Genomic DNA, 26,473 nt, shown 5'->3' on the forward strand with positions numbered 1-26,473 from the left:
ATACATTGTCTGACACCGTTCACTTAGCACCATCTATACATTGTCTGACACCGGTCACTTAGCACCATCTATACATTGTCTGACACCAGTCACTTAGCACCATCTATATATTGTCTGACACCGGTCACTTAGCACCATCTATACATTGTCTGACACCGTTCACTTAGCACCATCTATACATTGTCTGACACCGTTCACTTAGCACCATCTATACATTGTCTGACACCGTTCACTTAGCACCATCTAAACATTGTCTGACACCGTTCACTTAGCACCATCTATACATTGTCTGACACCAGTCACTTAGCACCATCTATACATTGTCTGACACCGGTCACTTAGCACCATCTATACATTGTCTGACACCGTTCACTTAGCACCATCTATACATTGTCTGACACCAGTCACTTAGCACCATTTATACATTGTCTGACACCGTTCACTTAGCACCATCTATACATTGTCTGACACCGGTCACTTAGCACCATCTATACATTGTCTGACACCAGTCACTTAGCACCATCTATATATTGTCTGACACCGGTCACTTAGCACCATCTATACATTGTCTGACACCGTTCACTTAGCACCATCTATACATTGTCTGACACCAGTCACTTAGCACCATCTATACATTGTCTGACACCAGTCACTTAGCACCATCTATACATTGTCTGACACCGTTCACTTAGCACCATCTATACATTGTCTGACACCAGTCACTTAGCACCATCTATACATTGTCTGACACCGTTCACTTAGCACCATCTATACATTGTCTGACACCGTTCACTTAGCACCATCTATACATTGTCTGACACCGTTCACTTAGCACCATCTAAACATTGTCTGACACCGTTCACTTAGCACCATCTATACATTGTCTGACACCAGTCACTTAGCACCACCTATACATTGTCTGACACCGTTCACTTAGCACCATCTATACATTGTCTGACACCGGTCACTTAGCACCATCTATACATTGTCTGACACCGGTCACTTAGCACCATCTTTACATTGTCTGACACCAGTCACTTAGCACCATCTATATATTGTCTGACACCGGTCACTTAGCACCACCTATACATTGTCTGACACCATTCACTTAGCACCTTCTATACATTGTCTGACACCAGTCACTTAGCACCATCTATACATTGTCTGACACCGTTCACTTAGCACCATCTATACATTGTCTGACACCGTTCACTTAGCACCATCTATACATTGTCTGACACCGTTCACTTAGCACCATCTAAACATTGTCTGACACCGTTCACTTAGCACCATCTATACATTGTCTGACACCAGTCACTTAGCACCATCTATACATTGTCTGACACCGGTCACTTAGCACCATCTATACATTGTCTGACACCGTTCACTTAGCACCATCTATACATTGTCTGACACCAGTCACTTAGCACCATTTATACATTGTCTGACACCGTTCACTTAGCACCATCTATACATTGTCTGACACCGGTCACTTAGCACCATCTATACATTGTCTGACACCAGTCACTTAGCACCATCTATACATTGTCTGACACCAGTCACTTAGCACCACCTATACGTTGTTTGACACCGGTCACTTAGCACCATCTATATATTGTCTGACACCGCTCACTTAGCACCACCTATACATTGTCTGACACCGGTCACTTAGCACCATCTATATATTGTCTGACACCGCTCACTTAGCACCACCTATACATTGTCTGACACCGGTCACTTAGCACCATCTATATATTGTCTGACACCGGTCACTTAGCACCATCTATACATTGTCTGACACCAGTCACTTAGCACCATCTATACATTGTCTGACACCAGTCACTTAGCACCATCTATACATTGTCTGACACCGTTCACTTAGCACCATCTATACATTGTCTGACACCGTTCACTTAGCACCATCTATACATTGTCTGACACCGTTCACTTAGCACCATCTATACATTGTCTGACACCGTTCACTTAGCACCATCTATACATTGTCTGACACCGTTCACTTAGCACCATCTATACATTGTCTGACACTGTTCACTTAGCACCATCTATACATTGTCTGACACCGTTCACTTAGCACCATCTATACATTGTCTGACACCAGTCACTTAGCACCATCTATACATTGTCTGACACCAGTAACTTAGCACCATCTATACATTGTCTGACACCGTTCACTTAGCGCCATCTATACATTGTCTGACACCGTTCACTTAGCACCATCTAAACATTGTCTGACACCAGTCACTTAGCACCATCTATACATTGTCTGACACCAGTCACTTAGCACCATCTATACATTGTCTGACACCGTTCACATAGCACCATCTATACATTGTCTGACACCGTTCACTTAGCACCATCTAAACATTGTCTGACACCGTTCACTTAGCACCATCTATACATTGTCTGACACCAGTCACTTAGCACCACCTATACATTGTCTGACACAGTTCACTTAGCACCATCTATACATTGTCTGACACCAGTCACTTAGCACCATCTATACATTGTCTGACACCGGTCACTTAGCACCACCTATACATTGTCTGACACCATTCCCTTAGCACCATCTATACATTGTCTGACACCAGTCACTTAGCACCATCTATACATTGTCTGACACCGTTCACTTAGCACCATCTATACATTGTCTGACACCGTTCACTTAGCACCATCTATACATTGTCTGACACCATTAACTTAGCACCATCTAAACATTGTCTGACACCGTTCACTTAGCACCATCTATACATTGTCTGACACCAGTCACTTAGCACCACCTATACATTGTCTGACACCGTTCACTTAGCACCATCTATACATTGTCTGACACCAGTCACTTAGCACCATCTATACATTGTGTGACACCAGTCACTTAGCACCATCTATACATTGTCTGACACCAGTCACTTAGCACCATCTATACATTGTCTGGCACCAGTCACTTAGCACCACCTATACGTTGTTTGACACCGGTCACTTAGCACCATCTATATATTGTCTGACACCGCTCACTTAGCACCACCTATACATTGTCTGACACCAGTCACTTAGCACCACCTATACATTGTCTGACACCCCATTGTCTGACACTGATCACTTTGCACCACCTATACATTGTCTGACACCGTTCACTTAGCACCATCTATACATTGTCTGACACCGGTCACTTAGCACCACCTATACATTGTCTGACACCGGTCACTTAGCACCATCTATACATAGTCTGACACCAGTCACTTAGCACCATCTATACATTGTCTGACACCGTTCACTTAGTACCATCTATACATTGTCTGACACCGTTCACTTAGCACCATCTATACATTGTCTGACACCGGTCACTTTGCACCATCTAAACATTGTCTGACACCGTTCACTTAGCACCATCTATACATTGTCTGACACCAGTCACTTAGCACCACCTATACATTGTCTGACACCGTTCACTTAGCACCATCTATACATTGTCTGACACCAGTCACTTAGCACCATCTATACATTGTCTGACACCAGTCACTTAGCACCATCTATACATTGTCTGACACCAGTCACTTAGCACCATCTATACATTGTCTGACACCAGTCACTTAGCACCACCTATACGTTGTTTGACACCGGTCACTTAGCACCATCTATACATTGTCTGACACCAGTCACTTAGCACCACCTATACGTTGTTTGACACCGGTCACTTAGCACCATCTATATATTGTCTGACACCGCTCACTTAGCACCACCTATACATTGTCTGACACCGGTCACTTAGCACCATCTATATATTGTCTGACACCGCTCACTTAGCACCACCTATACATTGTCTGACACCGGTCACTTAGCACCATCTATAAATTGTCTGACACCGGTCACTTAGCACCATCTATACATTGTCTGACACCAGTCACTTAGCACCATCTATACATTGTCTGACACCAGTCACTTAGCACCATCTATACATTGTCTGACACCGTTCACTTAGCACCATCTATACATTGTCTGACACCGTTCACTTAGCACCATCTATACATTTTCTGACACCGTTCACTTAGCACCATCTATACATTGTCTGACACCGTTCACTTAGCACCATCTATACATTGTCTGACACCGTTCACTTAGCACCATCTATACATTGTCTGACACCGTTCACTTATCACCATCTATACATTGTCTGACACCAGTCACTTAGCACCATCTATACATTGTCTGACACCAGTCACTTAGCACCATCTATACATTGTCTGACACCGTTCACTTAGCACCATCTATACATTGTCTGACACCGTTCACTTAGCACCATCTAAACATTGTCTGACACCGTTCACTTAGCACCATCTATACATTGTCTGACACCAGTCACTTAGCACCACCTATACATTGTCTGACACCGGTCACTTAGCACCACCTATACATTGTCTGACACCATTCACTTAGCACCATCTATACATTGTCTGACACCAGTCACTTAGCACCATCTATACATTGTCTGACACCGGTCACTTAGCACCACCTATACATTGTCTGACACCATTCACTTAGCACCATCTATACATTGTCTGACACCAGTCACTTAGCACCATCTATACATTGTCTGACACCGTTCACTTAGCACCATCTATACATTGTCTGACACCGTTCACTTAGCACCATCAATACATTGTCTGACACCGTTCACTTAGCACCATCTAAACATTGTCTGACACCGTTCACTTAGCACCATCTATACATTGTCTGACACCAGTCACTTAGCACCACCAATACATTGTCTGACACCGTTCACTTAGCACCATCTATACATTGTCTGACACCAGTCACTTAGCACCATCTATACATTGTCTGACACCGGTTACTTAGCACCATCTATATATTGTCTGACACCGGTCACTTAGCACCATCTATACATTGTCTGACACCAGTCACTTAGCACCATCTATACATTGTCTGACACCAGTCACTTAGCACCACCTATACGTTGTTTGACACCGGTCACTTAGCACCATCTATATATTGTCTGACACCGCTCACTTAGCACCACCTATACATTGTCTGACACCGGTCACTTTCCACCGTCTATACATTCTCTGACACTGGTCACTTAGCACCATCTATACATTGTCTGACACCGGTCACTTAGCACCATCTATATATTGTCTGACACCGGTCACTTAGCACCATCTATATATTGTCTGACACCGCTCACTTAGCACCACCTATACATTGTCTGACACCGGTCACTTAGCACCATCTATATATTGTCTGACACCGGTCACTTAGCACCATCTATACATTGTCTGACACCAGTCACTTAGCACCATCTATACATTGTCTGACACCAGTCACTTAGCACCATCTATACATTGTCTGACACCGTTCACTTAGCACCATCTATACATTGTCTGACACCGTTCACTTAGCACCATCTATACATTGTCTGACACCGTTCACTTAGCACCATCTATACATTGTCTGACACCGTTCACTTAGCACCATCTATACATTGTCTGACACCGTTCACTTAGCACCATCTATACATTGTCTGACACTGTTCACTTAGCACCATCTATACATTGTCTGACACCGTTCACTTAGCACCATCTATACATTGTCTGACACCAGTCACTTAGCACCATCTATACATTGTCTGACACCAGTCACTTAGCACCATCTATACATTGTCTGACACCGTTCACTTAGCACCATCTATACATTGTCTGACACCGTTCACTTAGCACCATCTAAACATTGTCTGACACCAGTCACTTAGCACCATCTATACATTGTCTGACACCAGTCACTTAGCACCATCTATACATTGTCTGACACCGTTCACATAGCACCATCTATACATTGTCTGACACCGTTCACTTAGCACCATCTAAACATTGTCTGACACCGTTCACTTAGCACCATCTATACATTGTCTGACACCAGTCACTTAGCACCACCTATACATTGTCTGACACAGTTCACTTAGCACCATCTATACATTGTCTGACACCAGTCACTTAGCACCATCTATACATTGTCTGACACCGGTCACTTAGCACCACCTATACATTGTCTGACACCATTCACTTAGCACCATCTATACATTGTCTGACACCAGTCACTTAGCACCATCTATACATTGTCTGACACCGTTCACTTAGCACCATCTATACATTGTCTGACACCGTTCACTTAGCACCATCTATACATTGTCTGACACCATTAACTTAGCACCATCTAAACATTGTCTGACACCGTTCACTTAGCACCATCTATACATTGTCTGACACCAGTCACTTAGCACCACCTATACATTGTCTGACACCGTTCACTTAGCACCATCTATACATTGTCTGACACCAGTCACTTAGCACCATCTATACATTGTGTGACACCAGTCACTTAGCACCATCTATACATTGTCTGACACCAGTCACTTAGCACCATCTATACATTGTCTGACACCAGTCACTTAGCACCACCTATACGTTGTTTGACACCGGTCACTTAGCACCATCTATATATTGTCTGACACCGCTCACTTAGCACCACCTATACATTGTCTGACACCAGTCACTTAGCACCACCTATACATTGTCTGACACCCCATTGTCTGACACTGATCACTTTGCACCACCTATACATTGTCTGACACCGTTCACTTAGCACCATCTATACATTGTCTGACACCGGTCACTTAGCACCACCTATACATTGTCTGACACCGGTCACTTAGCACCATCTATACATTGTCTGACACCAGTCACTTAGCACCATCTATACATTGTCTGACACCGTTCACTTAGTACCATCTATACATTGTCTGACACCGTTCACTTAGCACCATCTATACATTGTCTGACACCGGTCACTTTGCACCATCTAAACATTGTCTGACACCGTTCACTTAGCACCATCTATACATTGTCTGACACCAGTCACTTAGCACCACCTATACATTGTCTGACACCGTTCACTTAGCACCATCTATACATTGTCTGACACCAGTCACTTAGCACCATCTATACATTGTCTGACACCAGTCACTTAGCACCATCTATACATTGTCTCTGACACCAGTCACTTAGCACCATCTATACATTGTCTGACACCAGTCACTTAGCACCACCTATACGTTGTTTGACACCGGTCACTTAGCACCATCTATACATTGTCTGACACCAGTCACTTAGCACCACCTATACGTTGTTTGACACCGGTCACTTAGCACCATCTATATATTGTCTGACACCGCTCACTTAGCACCACCTATACATTGTCTGACACCGGTCACTTAGCACCATCTATATATTGTCTGACACCGCTCACTTAGCACCACCTATACATTGTCTGACACCGGTCACTTAGCACCATCTATAAATTGTCTGACACCGGTCACTTAGCACCATCTATACATTGTCTGACACCAGTCACTTAGCACCATCTATACATTGTCTGACACCAGTCACTTAGCACCATCTATACATTGTCTGACACCGTTCACTTAGCACCATCTATACATTGTCTGACACCGTTCACTTAGCACCATCTATACATTTTCTGACACCGTTCACTTAGCACCATCTATACATTGTCTGACACCGTTCACTTAGCACCATCTATACATTGTCTGACACCGTTCACTTAGCACCATCTATACATTGTCTGACACCGTTCACTTATCACCATCTATACATTGTCTGACACCAGTCACTTAGCACCATCTATACATTGTCTGACACCAGTCACTTAGCACCATCTATACATTGTCTGACACCGTTCACTTAGCACCATCTATACATTGTCTGACACCGTTCACTTAGCACCATCTAAACATTGTCTGACACCGTTCACTTAGCACCATCTATACATTGTCTGACACCAGTCACTTAGCACCACCTATACATTGTCTGACACCGGTCACTTAGCACCACCTATACATTGTCTGACACCATTCACTTAGCACCATCTATACATTGTCTGACACCAGTCACTTAGCACCATCTATACATTGTCTGACACCGGTCACTTAGCACCACCTATACATTGTCTGACACCATTCACTTAGCACCATCTATACATTGTCTGACACCAGTCACTTAGCACCATCTATACATTGTCTGACACCGTTCACTTAGCACCATCTATACATTGTCTGACACCGTTCACTTAGCACCATCTATACATTGTCTGACACCGTTCACTTAGCACCATCTAAACATTGTCTGACACCGTTCACTTAGCACCATCTATACATTGTCTGACACCAGTCACTTAGCACCACCAATACATTGTCTGACACCGTTCACTTAGCACCATCTATACATTGTCTGACACCAGTCACTTAGCACCATCTATACATTGTCTGACACCGGTTACTTAGCACCATCTATATATTGTCTGACACCGGTCACTTAGCACCATCTATACATTGTCTGACACCAGTCACTTAGCACCATCTATACATTGTCTGACACCAGTCACTTAGCACCACCTATACGTTGTTTGACACCGGTCACTTAGCACCATCTATATATTGTCTGACACCGCTCACTTAGCACCACCTATACATTGTCTGACACCGGTCACTTTCCACCGTCTATACATTCTCTGACACCGGTCACTTAGCACCATCTATACATTGTCTGACACCGGTCACTTAGCACCATCTATATATTGTCTGACACCGGTCACTTAGCACCATCTATATATTGTCTGACACCGCTCACTTAGCACCACCTATACATTGTCTGACACCGGTCACTTAGCACCATCTATATATTGTCTGACACCGGTCACTTAGCACCATCTATACATTGTCTGACACCAGTCACTTAGCACCATCTATACATTGTCTGACACCAGTCACTTAGCACCATCTATACATTGTCTGACACCGTTCACTTAGCACCATCTATACATTGTCTGACACCGTTCACTTAGCACCATCTATACATTGTCTGACACCGTTCACTTAGCACCATCTATACATTGTCTGACACCGTTCACTTAGCACCATCTATACATTGTCTGACACCGTTCACTTAGCACCATCTATACATTGTCTGACACTGTTCACTTAGCACCATCTATACATTGTCTGACACCGTTCACTTAGCACCATCTATACATTGTCTGACACCAGTCACTTAGCACCATCTATACATTGTCTGACACCAGTCACTTAGCACCATCTATACATTGTCTGACACCGTTCACTTAGCACCATCTATACATTGTCTGACACCGTTCACTTAGCACCATCTAAACATTGTCTGACACCAGTCACTTAGCACCATCTATACATTGTCTGACACCAGTCACTTAGCACCATCTATACATTGTCTGACACCGTTCACATAGCACCATCTATACATTGTCTGACACCGTTCACTTAGCACCATCTAAACATTGTCTGACACCGTTCACTTAGCACCATCTATACATTGTCTGACACCAGTCACTTAGCACCACCTATACATTGTCTGACACAGTTCACTTAGCACCATCTATACATTGTCTGACACCAGTCACTTAGCACCATCTATACATTGTCTGACACCGGTCACTTAGCACCACCTATACATTGTCTGACACCATTCACTTAGCACCATCTATACATTGTCTGACACCAGTCACTTAGCACCATCTATACAATGTCTGACACCGTTCACTTAGCACCATCTATACATTGTCTGACACCGTTCACTTAGCACCATCTATACATTGTCTGACACCATTAACTTAGCACCATCTAAACATTGTCTGACACCGTTCACTTAGCACCATCTATACATTGTCTGACACCAGTCACTTAGCACCACCTATACATTGTCTGACACCGTTCACTTAGCACCATCTATACATTGTCTGACACCAGTCACTTAGCACCATCTATACATTGTGTGACACCAGTCACTTAGCACCATCTATACATTGTCTGACACCAGTCACTTAGCACCATCTATACATTGTCTGACACCAGTCACTTAGCACCACCTATACGTTGTTTGACACCGGTCACTTAGCACCATCTATATATTGTCTGACATCGCTCACTTAGCACCACCTATACATTGTCTGACACCAGTCACTTAGCACCACCTATACATTGTCTGACACCCCATTGTCTGACACTGATCACTTTGCACCACCTATACATTGTCTGACACCGTTCACTTAGCACCATCTATACATTGTCTGACACCGGTCACTTAGCACCACCTATACATTGTCTGACACCGGTCACTTAGCACCATCTATACATTGTCTGACACCAGTCACTTAGCACCATCTATACATTGTCTGACACCGTTCACTTAGTACCATCTATACATTGTCTGACACCGTTCACTTAGCACCATCTATACATTGTCTGACACCGGTCACTTTGCACCATCTAAACATTGTCTGACACCGTTCACTTAGCACCATCTATACATTGTCTGACACCAGTCACTTAGCACCACCTATACATTGTCTGACACCGTTCACTTAGCACCATCTATACATTGTCTGACACCAGTCACTTAGCACCATCTATACATTGTCTGACACCAGTCACTTAGCACCATCTATACATTGTCTGACACCAGTCACTTAGCACCATCTATACATTGTCTGACACCAGTCACTTAGCACCACCTATACGTTGTTTGACACCGGTCACTTAGCACCATCTATACATTGTCTGACACCAGTCACTTAGCACCACCTATACGTTGTTTGACACCGGTCACTTAGCACCATCTATATATTGTCTGACACCGCTCACTTAGCACCACCTATACATTGTCTGACACCGGTCACTTAGCACCATCTATATATTGTCTGACACCGCTCACTTAGCACCACCTATACATTGTCTGACACCGGTCACTTAGCACCATCTATAAATTGTCTGACACCGGTCACTTAGCACCATCTATACATTGTCTGACACCAGTCACTTAGCACCATCTATACATTGTCTGACACCAGTCACTTAGCACCATCTATACATTGTCTGACACCGTTCACTTAGCACCATCTATACATTGTCTGACACCGTTCACTTAGCACCATCTATACATTTTCTGACACCGTTCACTTAGCACCATCTATACATTGTCTGACACCGTTCACTTAGCACCATCTATACATTGTCTGACACCGTTCACTTAGCACCATCTATACATTGTCTGACACCGTTCACTTATCACCATCTATACATTGTCTGACACCAGTCACTTAGCACCATCTATACATTGTCTGACACCAGTCACTTAGCACCATCTATACATTGTCTGACACCGTTCACTTAGCACCATCTATACATTGTCTGACACCGTTCACTTAGCACCATCTAAACATTGTCTGACACCGTTCACTTAGCACCATCTATACATTGTCTGACACCAGTCACTTAGCACCACCTATACATTGTCTGACACCGGTCACTTAGCACCACCTATACATTGTCTGACACCATTCACTTAGCACCATCTATACATTGTCTGACACCAGTCACTTAGCACCATCTATACATTGTCTGACACCGGTCACTTAGCACCACCTATACATTGTCTGACACCATTCACTTAGCACCATCTATACATTGTCTGACACCAGTCACTTAGCACCATCTATACATTGTCTGACACCGTTCACTTAGCACCATCTATACATTGTCTGACACCGTTCACTTAGCACCATCTATACATTGTCTGACACCGTTCACTTAGCACCATCTAAACATTGTCTGACACCGTTCACTTAGCACCATCTATACATTGTCTGACACCAGTCACTTAGCACCACCAATACATTGTCTGACACCGTTCACTTAGCACCATCTATACATTGTCTGACACCAGTCACTTAGCACCATCTATACATTGTCTGACACCGGTTACTTAGCACCATCTATATATTGTCTGACACCGGTCACTTAGCACCATCTATACATTGTCTGACACCAGTCACTTAGCACCATCTATACATTGTCTGACACCAGTCACTTAGCACCACCTACACGTTGTTTGACACCGGTCACTTAGCACCATCTATATATTGTCTGACACCGCTCACTTAGCACCACCTATACATTGTCTGACACCGGTCACTTTCCACCGTCTATACATTCTCTGACACCGGTCACTTAGCACCATCTATACATTGTCTGACACCGGTCACTTAGCACCATCTATATATTGTCTGACACCGGTCACTTAGCACCATCTATACTTTGTCTGACACCAGTCACTTAGCACCATCTATATATTGTCTGACACCAGTCACTTAGCACCATCTATACATTGTCTGACACCGTTCACTTAGCACCATCTATACATTGCCTGACACCAGTCACTTAGCACCATCTATATATTGTCTGACACCGGTCACTTAGCACCATCTATATATTGTCTGACACCGGTCACTTAGCACCATCTATACATTGTCTGACACTGATCACTTTGCACCACCTATACATTGTCTGACACCAGTCACTTAGCACCATCTATAGATTGTCTGACACTGATCACTTTGCACCACCTATACATTGTCTGACACCGTTCACTTAGCACCATCTATACATTGTCTGACACCAGTCACTTAGCACCATCTATACATTGTCTGACACCGTTCACTTAGCACCATCTATACATTGTCTGACACCAGTCACTTAGCACCACATATACATTGTCTGACACCAGTCACTTAGCACCATCTATACATTGTCTGACACCAGTCACTTAGCACCATCTATACATTGTCTGACACCAGTCACTTAGCACCATCTATACATTGTCTGACACCGTTCACTTAGCACCATCTATACATTGTCTGACACCAGTCACTTAGCACCACCTATACATTGTCTGACACCGTTCACTTAGCACCACCTATACATTGTCTGACACCATTCACTTAGCACCATCTATACATTGTCTGACACCAGTCACTTAGCACCATCTATACATTGTCTGACACCGTTCACTTAGCACCATCTATACATTGTCTGACACCGTTCACTTAGCACCATCTATACATTGTCTGACACCGTTCACTTAGCACCATCTAAACATTGTCTGACACCGTTCACTTAGCACCATCTATACATTGTCTGACACCAGTCACTTAGCACCACCTATACATTGTCTGACACCGTTCACTTAGCACCATCTATACATTGTCTGACACCAGTCACTTAGCACCATCTATACATTGTCTGACACCGGTCACTTAGCACCATCTATATATTGTCTGACACCGGTCACTTAGCACCATCTATACATTGTCTGACACCAGTCACTTAGCACCATCTATACATTGTCTGACACCAGTCACTTAGCACCACCTATACGTTGTTTGACACCGGTCACTTAGCACCATCTATATATTGTCTGACACCGCTCACTTAGCACCACCTATACATTGTCTGACACCGGTCAATTTCCACCGTCTATACATTCTCTGACACCGGTCACTTAGCACCATCTATACATTGTCTGACACCGGTCACTTAGCACCATCTATATATTGTCTAACACCGGTCACTTAGCACCATCTATACATTGTCTGACACCAGTCACTTAGCACCATCTATACATTGTCTGACACCAGTCACTTAGCACCATCTATACATTGTCTGACACCGTTCACTTAGCACCATCTATACATTGCCTGACACCAGTCACTTAGCACCATCTATATATTGTCTGACACCGGTCACTTAGCACCATCTATATATTGTCTGACACCGGTCACTTAGCACCATCTATACATTGTCTGACACTGATCACTTTGCACCACCTATACATTGTCTGACACCAGTCACTTAGCACCATCTATAGATTGTCTGACACTGATCACTTTGCACCACCTATACATTGTCTGACACCGTTCACTTAGCACCATCTATACATTGTCTGACACCAGTCACTTAGCACCATCTATACATTGTCTGACACCGTTCACTTAGCACCATCTATACATTGTCTGACACCAGTCACTTAGCACCACATATACATTGTCTGACACCAGTCACTTAGCACCATCTATACATTGTCTGACACCAGTCACTTAGCACCATCTATACATTGTCTGACACCAGTCACTTAGCACCATCTATACATTGTCTGACACCGTTCACTTAGCACCATCTATACATTGTCTGACACCAGTCACTTAGCACCACCTATACATTGTCTGACACCGTTCACTTAGCACCATCTATTCATTGTCTGACACTGATCACTTTGCACCACCTATACATTGTCTGACACCAGTCACTTAGCACCATCTATACATTGTCTGGCACCAGTCACTTAGCACCATCTATACATTGTCTGACACCGGTCACTTAGCACCATCTATACATTGTCTGACACCAGTCACTTAGCACCACCTATACATTGTCTGACACCAGTCACTTAGCACCACCTATACATTGTCTGACACCGTTCACTTAGCACCATCTATACATTGTCTGACACTGATCACTTTGCACCACCTATACATTGTCTGACACCGTTCACTTAGCACCATCTATACATTGTCTGACACCAGTCACTTAGCACCATCTATACATTGTCTGACACCAGTCACTTAGCACAATCTATACATTGTCTGACACCGTTCACTTAGCACCATCTATACATTGTCTGACACCGGTCACTTAGCACCACCTATACATTGTCTGACACCAGTCACTTAGCACCATCTATACATTGTCTGACACCAGTCACTTAGCACCATCTATACATTGTCTGACACCAGTCACTTAGCACCATCTATACATTGTCTGACACCGGTCACTTAGCACCATCTATACATTGTCTGACACCGTTCACTTAGCACCATCTATACATTGTCTGACACCGGTCACTTAGCACCATCTATACATTGTCTGACACCGGTCACTTAGCACCATCTATACATTGTCTGACACCGGTCACTTAGCACCATCTATACATTGTCTGACACCAGTCACTTAGCACCATCTATACATTGTCTGACACCGGTCACTTAGCACCATCTATACATTGTCTGACACCGGTCACTTAGCACCATCTATACATTGTCTGACACCGGTCACTTAGCACCATCTATACATTGTCTGACACCGTTCACTTAGCACCATCTATACATTGTCTGACACCGTTCACTTAGCACCATCTATACATTGTCTGACACCATTAACTTAGCACCATCTAAACATTGTCTGACACCGTTCACTTAGCACCATCTATACATTGTCTGACACCGGTCACTTAACTAGCAGTATTGTCACATCCATTTAACAATAAATGTTAACATTCTACTTAAATATGTGTTAATAAGATAATATACATTATCTCCTATATAATAGCCCAGATCTGTGACTCTGTGCCTGTGTGTCTAACGCTGGGCGTGGCTAAGAGCTCTCATTGGGTTAGCAGCAGGTCTATCACACCCAGTCCACAGCTGATTGGGCGAGAAACGCCCTCCCGCACAGGTTACATCCAATGGGAGGCTCTGCCCTTTGACTGCTGTGTGTTCCCAGAGCAGGATTAACAATGGGGCTGATGGAACTGCAGCTCCAGGTCCACACTCCAAAACAGGCCCACTGCATCTGCAGCAACATACCCTCCAACAATTTACACATAAAAATCACTACAAACTCGAAAAGGGGGCGCGGCCATGGGTAAAGTGGCGTGGCCACGCCCCTTTTCCCTATACTTTCAATGGACGTTCGGAGAGCCAAAAATCGGTACAGAGCATAAAAAAAGGTACTGTACCTGACAAAAAGATACAGCTGGAGGATATGCCACTGCATCTGCAGCAAGTCTCTGCGCTGTAGATAGGGGAAAACAAAAAATCCATTTACTGCAGCTTCCTATTTACTGCTGCCAGTCCAGCTGCCCCCTCCGACATCAACAATCCCCACTCCCTAGCCGCGGCCAGATCCCCAGAGGCCCTGACTCTGTAACACAGCACCTGGGCTGCCGGCCTGGAAGCCCCGAGATGGCTAGTGTAACAGATAGAGAGGGTGATATGGCGGTGGGTAATGTCTGGACGCTGAATCAATGGGGGTCATTCTGACCTGATCACACACTGCCATTCATCGCAGCGATCAGGTCAGAAGTGTGTATGCACCGGCGTCGCAGTGTGCCGGCACATGGCTGACAGCCGTTGGTTGTCATTGCCTAGGCATTCACTGCACGGGAGGGGGCGACACGGTGGCATTTGGCCGCCATTTTGTGACCGCCGTCCGACCAACTCAGGCGTGGCTGGATCGTGCGGGGGGGCGGGCCGCAGCGACTGTGTGACATCACACACAGCCTCTGCGACCCAGGCAGCGACGAGTAGCTCCCGGCCAGCACGCAAAAGCTGCGCCAGCCGGGAGCTACTCCTGAAGTGCAAAAACATCACCGCTGTGCGACTAGCCCTGTGCTGGGCGTCCCCCCACATGTCAGTGTGCCTGATCGTAGCCCTGCAAAATTTTGCAGGACTACGATCAGGTCTGAATTAGGCCCAATGTAAAAGGTGACATAAAGGTGACAGTGCTGTGCAGTGCAGTGGGTGTGTAGTGTCACTGACACTGCACAGCACTCTCCCCTTTTACATTGATTCAGCCAGTCAGTCAGTTCTGCCAGCCAGTCACTATTGTTAGCGCCAGTGTCCCAACGCACCGCTTTACAGGGAAGTAGTCGCACAAAATAAACTACTACTCCCAGCAGCCCTTAGCACCGAAGCATTCCGGCGCTAAGGCCTGCTGGGAGCTGTAGTTTATTGAGTGCATCTTCTTCCCTGTAATGCGGTGCGTTGGGACACTGGTGCTAACAATAGTGACTGGCTGCTGTGCGGGTCTCCGGGAGAGCCAAAGCCAAAGGGAGGACAGCAGCTTAGCTGCTTCCAGGAGGAGAAGCATTACCTGCCCCTCCCCCACCCGCCGCACCACCGCACCCGCCCCTCCACCACCCACAACCTCTCCTACTCCACCCGCCGTGGCTCCAGGACCCCCACCCGCGGCGCCCATGCACCCTCCCCCACCCGCAGCACCCCCACAACCGCCCCTTTGTCCATGCAATATTTAATCACTCACACAATTATGATTGGAGGTAATATTCGATATTATAAAAATATTGCACGCCACAAGGGTGTGCAAGGGTTAAGGGGGCGTAGCCCCAAAGGACGGTGTGAAGAGCGCCTGTAGGGCGCAATGAATCACCTGGTTTATGGTTATTTCTTCATAATCATTATAGAATGTCACACCACAGACAGCGCTATCCCAGTGCCGTAACTAGGTGTGTGCCGATGGTGCCTTGCCCACAGCGCACATGCACTGAAGGCGCACCATCAACAGTACACCCCCCACCCCTCCCCGGCCGGCCGCAGCATTCGCTATAGGAGTCCAGCGCCGTCTCTCTTGGTCCCTGAGCGCCTCTCCTCCTCCGTCCTCTCCCCCCCCTCCTCGCAAGACGCGCTGTCAGGCCTCCGCCGGCGCCTGTCTCTCGCCCGCACCGCTGCCTCTGCAGACACTTGCGCACGCAGGGGGGGGGTTTCCGGGAGCGCAGGAATAACGGGTCACAGCTGGCTGGCTTCTTGTACGCGTGCTGGGCCCGGCTGGCTGCCTGCCTGCCTGAAGGGGAGCTGCAGCACACAGCCCCGGCTCTCAGGCATTCCCGGCCCGGGCTGCCTGGGTGCAGAGGTGCAGAGTGATCGTCTAATGAGAGTGAGAGTCGGACTGATCTACACTTTGCAGGTATGTGACGGGGAGGGGGGGGTGCGCCGCGGAGAGGGGGAAGAGGGGGCTTTAATGATGCTGGCCGGTGATCCGAGGGGGGAGGAGCTGCGGCAGCATTTATTGTAAGTTATGGTGGCTCCAGGCTGATGCGTAATGGCTGTTTTTCTTAATGTGAAGAGGTATGTGTGTGTATAGTATGAGTGTGTTGGCTATATAGATACTGTGTGTCTATGTGTATGCTGTCTGCCGTAATGTGTAATAAGGAGGACGCTGTCTGCCGTAATGTGTAATAAGGGGGACGCTGTCTGCCGTAATGTGTAATAAGGGGGACGCTGTCTGCCGTAATGTGTAATAAGGGGGACGCTGTCTGCCGTAATGTGTAATAAGGGGGACGCTGTCTGCCGTAATGTGTAATAAGGGGGACGCTGTCTGCCGTAATGTGTAATAAGGGGGACGCTGTCTGCCGTAATGTGTAATAAGGGGGACGCTGTCTTCCGTAATGTGTAAAAAAGGGGACTCAGTCTGCCGTAATGTGTAAAAAGGGGAATCTGTCATCTGTCTGCTGTAATGTGTAAAAGTGGCTCTATCTGGTACCTGGTATGAATTGGTATTATTTTGTGGCCACGCCCCTTCCCCATGAAGCCACGCCCCTATATATTTTTCAAATTTTTGCACTGCCCCTATCTTGCATGGGGGGGGCGCCAATGCCGTTTCTTGCACACAGCGCTAAAATGCCTAGTTACGGCACTGCGCTATCCACTCCCTTTTCTATACTATCTATACACTATCTTACACTGACCACTTAACCCTATACATACATTGTCTGACACTGACCACTTAACCTTTTTTGTGCTTTTTAGAACTAAATAACTCCCCTCTCTTCAGACAGATCATCTCCCTTAGCGTAGAATAGTCCCCTCAGACAGATCTTCTTTCCCTAGCACAGAATAACAAGTTAGATGATCTCCGCTACAGAATATCCCTCATCATGGCCATCCTACACACACACACGGGTCAGTGCCAGCCTACACACACACACACACACACACACTGGTTGAAGTGGAAATTTTGAAGTGGGGGTATGATAAAATGAAGGTTGCAATTATGAGTGCCCCTTCAGAAAAGGGCCATGGCCACTCAAAAGGGGGTGTGTCCTTTAGTGTAGTTTACCACAACATATACCCCTTATACACATTATGCACCACATTAGCAGGACCCCTTATACTATCTAGTTCTGGTGCCCCTTTCACATTATGCCGCACAGTATGAGCCAAAATTCACATTATAGCACACGGTATGAGCCAAAATTCACATTATAGCACACGGTATGAGCTAAAATTCACATTATAGCACACGGTATGAGCCGAAATTGACATCACGAGGAGTGACGTACAGCGACCGGCTTCCTGGCTGAGAGACTGTCAGTACGGGCCCGGCGGTGGCGGTGTTCAGGCAGGTGTATTTGAGCAGGGCTCATGGAGTTGGCGGGGGTGTAGGCGTGACTGCGCTGCTTGGTGCCGTGGAGGAGCGGGTATGGACGCCAACGTGTCTCTATCATGTCAGTGGATGAGATAGGGATGCGGATGTATGTGTCATTGATGACTCTGTCGTGACGCCACTGATTAAACTTTCCACATTCAACTGGCAGCTGAAATGACTTTCAGCCAGCCAGGGAGTGACAGCAGAAGATTGATATTGAGGTGCGCAATCAAATTCAAGGCAGGTCCTCCCTAGGCTTCCTGAAGTAACGGTAGCACTGAGCATAGCAGCTCTGTCTTTAGCCTACTCCCACTTCTCCCTCCCAGAGTCCCAGTAGCGCAAGCAGCGGAGCGGAGGCGTGATGACGTCATGGAGTCTTCCAGCAGGGGGGGGGGGGGGGGGGGTGATGTTTGAGTCAGTAAGGGGGAGGGATGCGAACATAACTGTGCCGCGGTGGAGTCTTCTTGTTGCAGGCGGGGGTATATGATTTTGAGTCGGCGGGGGGTGCAATCGTAACTGTAGTGCTTGGTGCCGGACGGCAAATAGAACACTGCAGTTACAATCCCCCGCCTACAAGAAGATTCCATCTGCCGCGGCACAGTTACGATCACACTCAAACCCCCCCAAGCAGGTGCGAGTGCGCCGCGGCCGGGTCCGTGATCTCTGACACACACATAGACTGTGTCAGTGACAGTTTCATGAAGGGGATGCAGCAGGTGCGAGGTGTGCGGCTCTTGTTCGGTGTCACCCCATTAAAGGGTGACACCCAGGTGCGGGTCGCACCCGCCTCATGACGCCTCTGGATACGATTCTGATTTGGGGGTGAGCCAGGACAATTTAACCAGTTTGCAGTTTCCTTTCTCTGAAGATCCACTGAGCAGAGGCTGACAATGAGCGAGGAATGCAACATGCGTGATCGGTCACATTCTAGGAATGCCGCTCCAACCACATTGTGGTTTACATTACTGGACACAGGCCCTCATTCCGAGTTGTTCGCTTGCTGCTAATTTTAGCAGAATTACTAATAGTCTAAAATCCGGCAGTACTGCGCATGCGTATGCATCTCAGGGCGCACGCGCTAAACAAATTTACACAAAACTATGCTATTTTACTCACAGGCGAACAAAGCTTTTCAATCGCTCTGCTGATTGACAGGAAGTGGGTGTTTCTGGGCGGAAACTGGATGTTTTCAGGGAATGTGCTAAAAAACGCAGGCGTGCCAGGTAAAAACACAGTTTATGGCTGGAGAAACGGAGGAGTGGCTGGTCGGACGCTGGGCGTGTTTGTGACGTCAAACCAGGAACTAGCAATCTAGGAGTAGGTCTGGAGCTACTCAGAAACTGCAAGGAAATTGCTTTCGTTAGCAATTCTGCTAATATTAACAGAATTGCTAATCTTTCGTTAGCAATTGCTAATCTTTCGTTAGCAATTCTCCTATGCTAAAATACACTCCCAGAGGGCGGCGGCTTTGTGTTTGCATTTCTGCTAAAAGTAGCTAGCGAGCGAACAACTCGGAATGAGGGCCACAATGCATACATTTAATAAGACTTCCAGACATATCACACCTCACACCTCCAAATATTATAGAACACCTCATACCCACAGACATATTACATCTCATACCCCCATACATCATATTACACCTCATAACCCCAGATATAATTGTACACCTCACACCCCAGACATATTACACCTCATACCCAAAGACATTTTACACCTCATACCTCCAGACATAACATTACACCCCATACCTAGAATTCCCAGATATAATATTACACTCAAAACCTCATATCCTCAGACATAAAATTAGACCTCATACCCCCGAGATATATTACACCCCATACCCTACTCTATACCCCCAGACATAATACTGTAACAGCATGTTGCTCCCAGTCAGGACATTTCACAGCACCAACACAGGAAAGGAACATGCATTTAGGGAAGTAGTGTAGTCATACTCGCTTCACCTCTCCTGCTGCAGGACGAGCACCAACCGTGGCCGCACCTTCTCTTCCCGCGCAAGGTCCGCACCGATGGCGTCTGTGGTCAGTCAGGAGGGTGGGGGCAGGCAAGCTCTCTAGGTAACCTCCAGTGGCCGCAGCGCAATGCCGCGCTCACAATTCATAAGCAAGCAGCCTGGTGACGCGGAGGGGGGTGGCGGGCCGGCTCCCCTAATAGCGGCCAGTGGCCGCGGCTCTCACAAGCCGCAGGGTCACGTGAGAGGGGGCGGGCCGGCTCTCCTGATAGTGGCCAATGCCTGCGGCACTAACAAGCTGCCTGGTGACGCGGAGGGGGGGCGGGCCGGCTCTCCTGAGAAGCGGCCAGCGGTGCTCAAAATGTATAAGCAGGTGGAGGGGGCGGGGCCACAGAGGACAGGCGGCCACACACTCCAATCGGCCCACCGGGGGATTCCCCGGTAAACCTGGTGGCCAATCCGGGCCTGTCTATGGGGGTAATTCCAAGTTGATCGCAGCAGGATTTTTGTTAGCAATTGGGCAAAACCATGTGCACTGCAGGGGAGGCAGATATAACATGTGCAGAGAGAGTTAGCTTTGGGTGGGGTGTGTTCAATCTGCAATCTAATTTGCAGTGTAAAAATAAAGCAGCCACTATTACCCTACACAGAAATAAAATAACCCACCCACATCTAACTCTTTCTGCACATGTTATATCTGCCTCCCCTGCAGTGCAAATGGTTTTGCCCAATTGCTATCAAAAATCCTGCTGCGATCAACTTGGAATTACCCCCTATGTACTAAGACATGGAGAGAGATAAAGTACAAGCCAATTAACTCCTAATTGCCATGCTTCAGGCTGTGTTTGAAACATGGCAGCTAGGAGCTGGTTTGTTGCCACTTTATCTCTCTCCAAGTCTTCAGACAGTACTCACGGAGCGATTGCTGCTTAAAAGCTAAGCAATCTGACTAGATTGCTTAGATTTTAAGCCTGATCGCTCCGTGTGTACCCCCTGCAGCGATAGCGATGCGCAGCCCCGCGTATCGCTATCGCTGGTGCTAGATTCCCCTGCCGTGCAGGCCAATCTAGCGGGTCGCTCATTTCACCCACTGGGTGAAATGAGCGCCCCCCCCCCCGTCTCCCCCCCAAAACGCTCAGCACACATCTCCCGCATCGCCCAGTGAGTACTGGCCTATAGTACACAGACCCCTTTATCTCTCTCCAAGGTTTGATACATCTCCCCCTATATGACCTCTGAAGTACCAGCATTTCCCGTTCAGCAGATATTACTGCACTCCTACTGCTTCTGATAGCGCCAGCTTGCACGGTGCATGGGGAGACTCTTTCCCTGCACCACTGATCCTCCTGCCTCAATGATGACTCCTGTTCATATGGAAAGGCTAAACATTGCCTCAGAAAATGGCTGCTTTGGTTATCTGGATAGCGCGTACACTTTATAACCATTGGTGTAACAGGTTGCACTTTGTACAGCTTTCCAGCTCTATAGATAGGGAACAAAGGAACCTTCTAACCAATTATACGGTGTTCTCTCATCCACATCTAATTACAAATCTCTATAAAGAAACACAGATCCAATAGCAGAATGTTCCCAGGAACGGAGAGTGATGAACCTTTAGCTGTACACGGATGTGAGGTGCATGGCAGGGATCTCATAAAATACCTTTCTCTTGTCATAATCCTCCTGTCTTCTCTCGGGAGGTTTAGATGAGAGCTGGAGGCTCTGTGATAACACAACGACGCAGTCAGGCATTACATATCAGAACGCTGTATAATTACTGTGGTTTATTATACAGGCCGCCTGGTGCATACTAAGGGGCTCCCCACGTCTCAAAGCGGAGAATTTATACAGTGATAGATCAGATTCCTGCACCTGCCAGAAAAATCCCTCTCTGCTTAATTTGTCACAAGCCCTATATCTTATTACTAATTAAATGGTAATATGGCTGTCATTAGGCAGCGCTTCAAACAAGGGCTATTATCCACTGATCCCCCTCCACGGGCGGAATTAACCTCTTGTGAACCGCAGGCTCCCTCTGAAGTTCTCTTTGTTTTGCAGAACTACTGCTAATTCTACTCCCCAATGTGTCGGCGCCCGCTTCTTCATTCTGATCACGCAAAAGAGCCGCATTAGCTGAGATGTTTTTGTGGATGCTCATTAAGTAGCTAAGAAAATGATTGATAACATGTTTTAATCAGTCCATGAAAGACATCTCACGCTTCTGTGCCAAATCCAGCAGAACCGTCTAAGAAATATATATTCATTATAATAGTTTTGCTAATATGAGTAATGGATAGTGTATGTCCCTGGGGAAGGTGGAGGTTGTTGACAGGTTACAGTGCGGGGGGTATGACCACTTACCTAAGGAGCAGGACCCTTAAAAAATGCCAAGCTTGTGTGTAGTGATGACCTGGGGTGCTAGTGGGGTTACATCAGACACCAACTCTATGTTGCTGCAGTGCTCACGGCTAACGTCCCCCAGATGTGCCCGCTAGCCGGAACAGATGTACGGATCAGCTTCACACTGCTTGCCGGCCTGGCCACTGGCATGCCCCCTTCTCTGTCCGGGTCCGGGACCCCAGTCCTAGCAGTCCCCCCTGAGGGCGGTCCTGGTGGTAGCCACATTGAAATTGTGTACTGAAATGAATGTGGTTCCTAAATAAAGCAGAGATGATTTGCATCTGTCCCCAGACACTCACATCCGAAATCCAGGCCACAACAGCCCACAAGTTCTTCAAAACAAAGGATTTTAGAGCTCTGATTTTTTTTTTATTTTTTTTTTTAAGTCAATGCGCAGCGTGTATGACCTTTACAGAAAATCACTGCTTTACATTCTGCTGCAAAACTGCCAGAAATCAGTAGTGTTGAAAAACCAGAGAATAAAACATTAACCCCTTTGTGTGTCCAGCCTATATCTTTATATTTCACATATTACAGTACACGGCCTCTAATATGTTTTAATGGGAGCTCAATAATCTGAAACCAGTTGCCTTTTTGAGATTGCGATAGACGTGACTGAGTTGTTGTTTATCGTCTGTCAATCTGGGAAAGGTCACATTAACCAGAGGGTGTGTGAATTTTTAGTATTAGGTGAAGCCTCCATCGAGCAGAGTCAGCCGGATGATGGTAACTGGTCCTGGCATCTCCTGATTGCAGCTGGACAGGGATCACTGTACTTTCAGCTGCAGAGCAAAGCGCATGAACCACTCGGTGTCACTCTGAGCCGCCATCTGCGGAAATATATGATTATAGATTGTAGGATTGTATAAGAGCTGCTACTAGTTTACAGAAACTGCCAGAATAGACTCTGCTGAGTATAAAGGGACTGATTCAGAAGTGGACGCTAATGCATGTGTGGATGTGACGTTTTGTAGAGTCCCAGTTGTGCTAATATGCAAATACTAGTTTTAGCCTTCCCCTTGTATACTAGTGTGCCCCGACTGTGCAAGCCCTGAGACGGATAATCTTAGTGCCCATGGACAGTACAAATCTCCCAGTGGTTCTGAACGCTCCACCATTGTATGCACCATCATATGCACCACTGACCCTTGCACCAGCCTGTGGCACGTGCCATAGTTTTCGGAATTGGGAGGAGGGGACATTTGAGAGGTGCCAGTCAATATACTGCTTCAATGGGCACAGAGCAGCTGCTATGTAGGGTTACCACGGGCAGTGTCAGGGCGGAGACAATCCACCCCCAGGTCCCTCCACATCCCTGCACTCAGCTCCAACCCCTACAGTGTGTGGCTAGTTACTGTGGGCTGGCCCCTCCCCTGGGACTACCCCTAAACCCTTCTCACCTTTACCATTCAGTGATCTAGGGGCGCTAAAATTTATTTAAATCTTGCCCTCCCCCACCCTTAAAAACATTGTGGTGCCCCTGGCAGACGCAGAGTCTCTTCTTACATTCCTTTAAACATGGCCTCTGCGGCTGCGGATCTGCGTTTGGGAGACAACTTTACTGACATGCCTGTGACCAGTGTCAGACTGGGGCATGTAGGGCCCAGCGGGGGAATGCAGTGGTAGGGACCCATGTTTAGGCAGGGCCGTCTTTTCGTATAGGCTCAATGGGCACTTGCCTAAGGGCCCCAGGAGTATAAGGGTCCTAGGCTGATAGCTGAGGGTCCCCTCTTTCAAGGGGTACCCGATTTTTTTAAATCGGCCTTAGGGAACCTGAGATATCTGACTTCAAAGCAGCGGACCCCATCCAAGACTGTTACTTGCTCTTCCCAGCCAGATATCTCGGGTTCTGTCTGTTTTTCTGAGGGTATACTCCAAAAGCTGGGACTCTTCCCTTTTGGTGGACACTGGCAGCTTGTCTCTACTATGCCCAGAACCAGAGATATCAGCTTTCAAGCAGCTGGTCCCTGCTCTGTACACACCCAATTTGCAGTTTTATGTTTTGTTGGTTGATTGCTCCGGCTCCTGAACTCTGATCCCCAAGTCCCCAGTACCTCCTGAAAGGTGTCCCCAGTACCTCCCGAAAGGTGTCCCCAGTACCTCCTGAAAAGTGGGACTCTCTAGTGTTTTACCCCATTGAAAGCTAAGAAATCTATTTCCAGGAACTGGAGATATTTGCAGTTAAGCAAGCTGCCCTCACACCAGAAAATGATGACTATTAAGCCCGCTCCACTATCCACTAGAGATGAGCGGGTTCGGTTTCTCTGAATCCGAACCCGCCCGAACTTCATGTTTTTTTTCACGGGTCCGAGCGACTCGGATCTTCCCGCCTTGCTCGGTTAACCCGAGCGCGCCCGAACGTCATCATGACGCTGTCGGATTCTCGCGAGGCTCGGATTCTATCGCGAGACTCGGATTCTATATAAGGAGCCGCGCGTCGCCGCCATTTTCACACGTGCATTGAGATTGATAGGGAGAGGACGTGGCTGGCGTCCTCTCCGTTTAGACACTTGATTTACTAATTTTGGGGAGCATTAGGAGTACTCAGTAGTGTACAGTGCAGAGTTTTGCTGATAGTGACCAGTGACTGACCACCACTTTTATTTATAATCCGTTCTCTGCCTGAAAAAAGCGATACACAGCACACAGTGACTCAGTCACATACCATATCTGTGTGCACTGCTCAGGCTCAGGCCAGTGTGCTGCATCATCTATTATCTATATATAATATTATATATATCGGTCTGACTGCTCAGCTCACACAGCTTATAATTGTGGGGGAGACTGGGGAGCACTACTGCAGTGCCAGTTATAGGTTATAGCAGGAGCCAGGAGTACATAATATATTATATAGTGAGTGACCACCAGACACACAGTGCAGTTTATTTAATATATCCGTTCTC

General features: G+C 46.5%; 1 long non-coding RNA gene across 1 annotated transcript in view; it reads right to left on the reverse strand.

The window, feature by feature from the left end:
* LOC134956687 (uncharacterized) overlaps positions 1-22,921 on the reverse strand; it is a 333,052-nt gene extending 310,131 nt beyond the window's left edge. The window contains exon 1 of the long non-coding RNA XR_010186093.1: positions 22,833-22,921. This is a non-coding gene — a long non-coding RNA (uncharacterized LOC134956687). The remainder of the gene's footprint in view (positions 1-22,832) is intronic.
* Between the last annotated feature and the right edge of the window lie 3,552 nt (positions 22,922-26,473).

This window comes from Pseudophryne corroboree, chromosome 9 (genome assembly GCF_028390025.1).
Source record: "Pseudophryne corroboree isolate aPseCor3 chromosome 9, aPseCor3.hap2, whole genome shotgun sequence".
NCBI lineage: Eukaryota > Metazoa > Chordata > Amphibia > Anura > Myobatrachidae > Pseudophryne > Pseudophryne corroboree.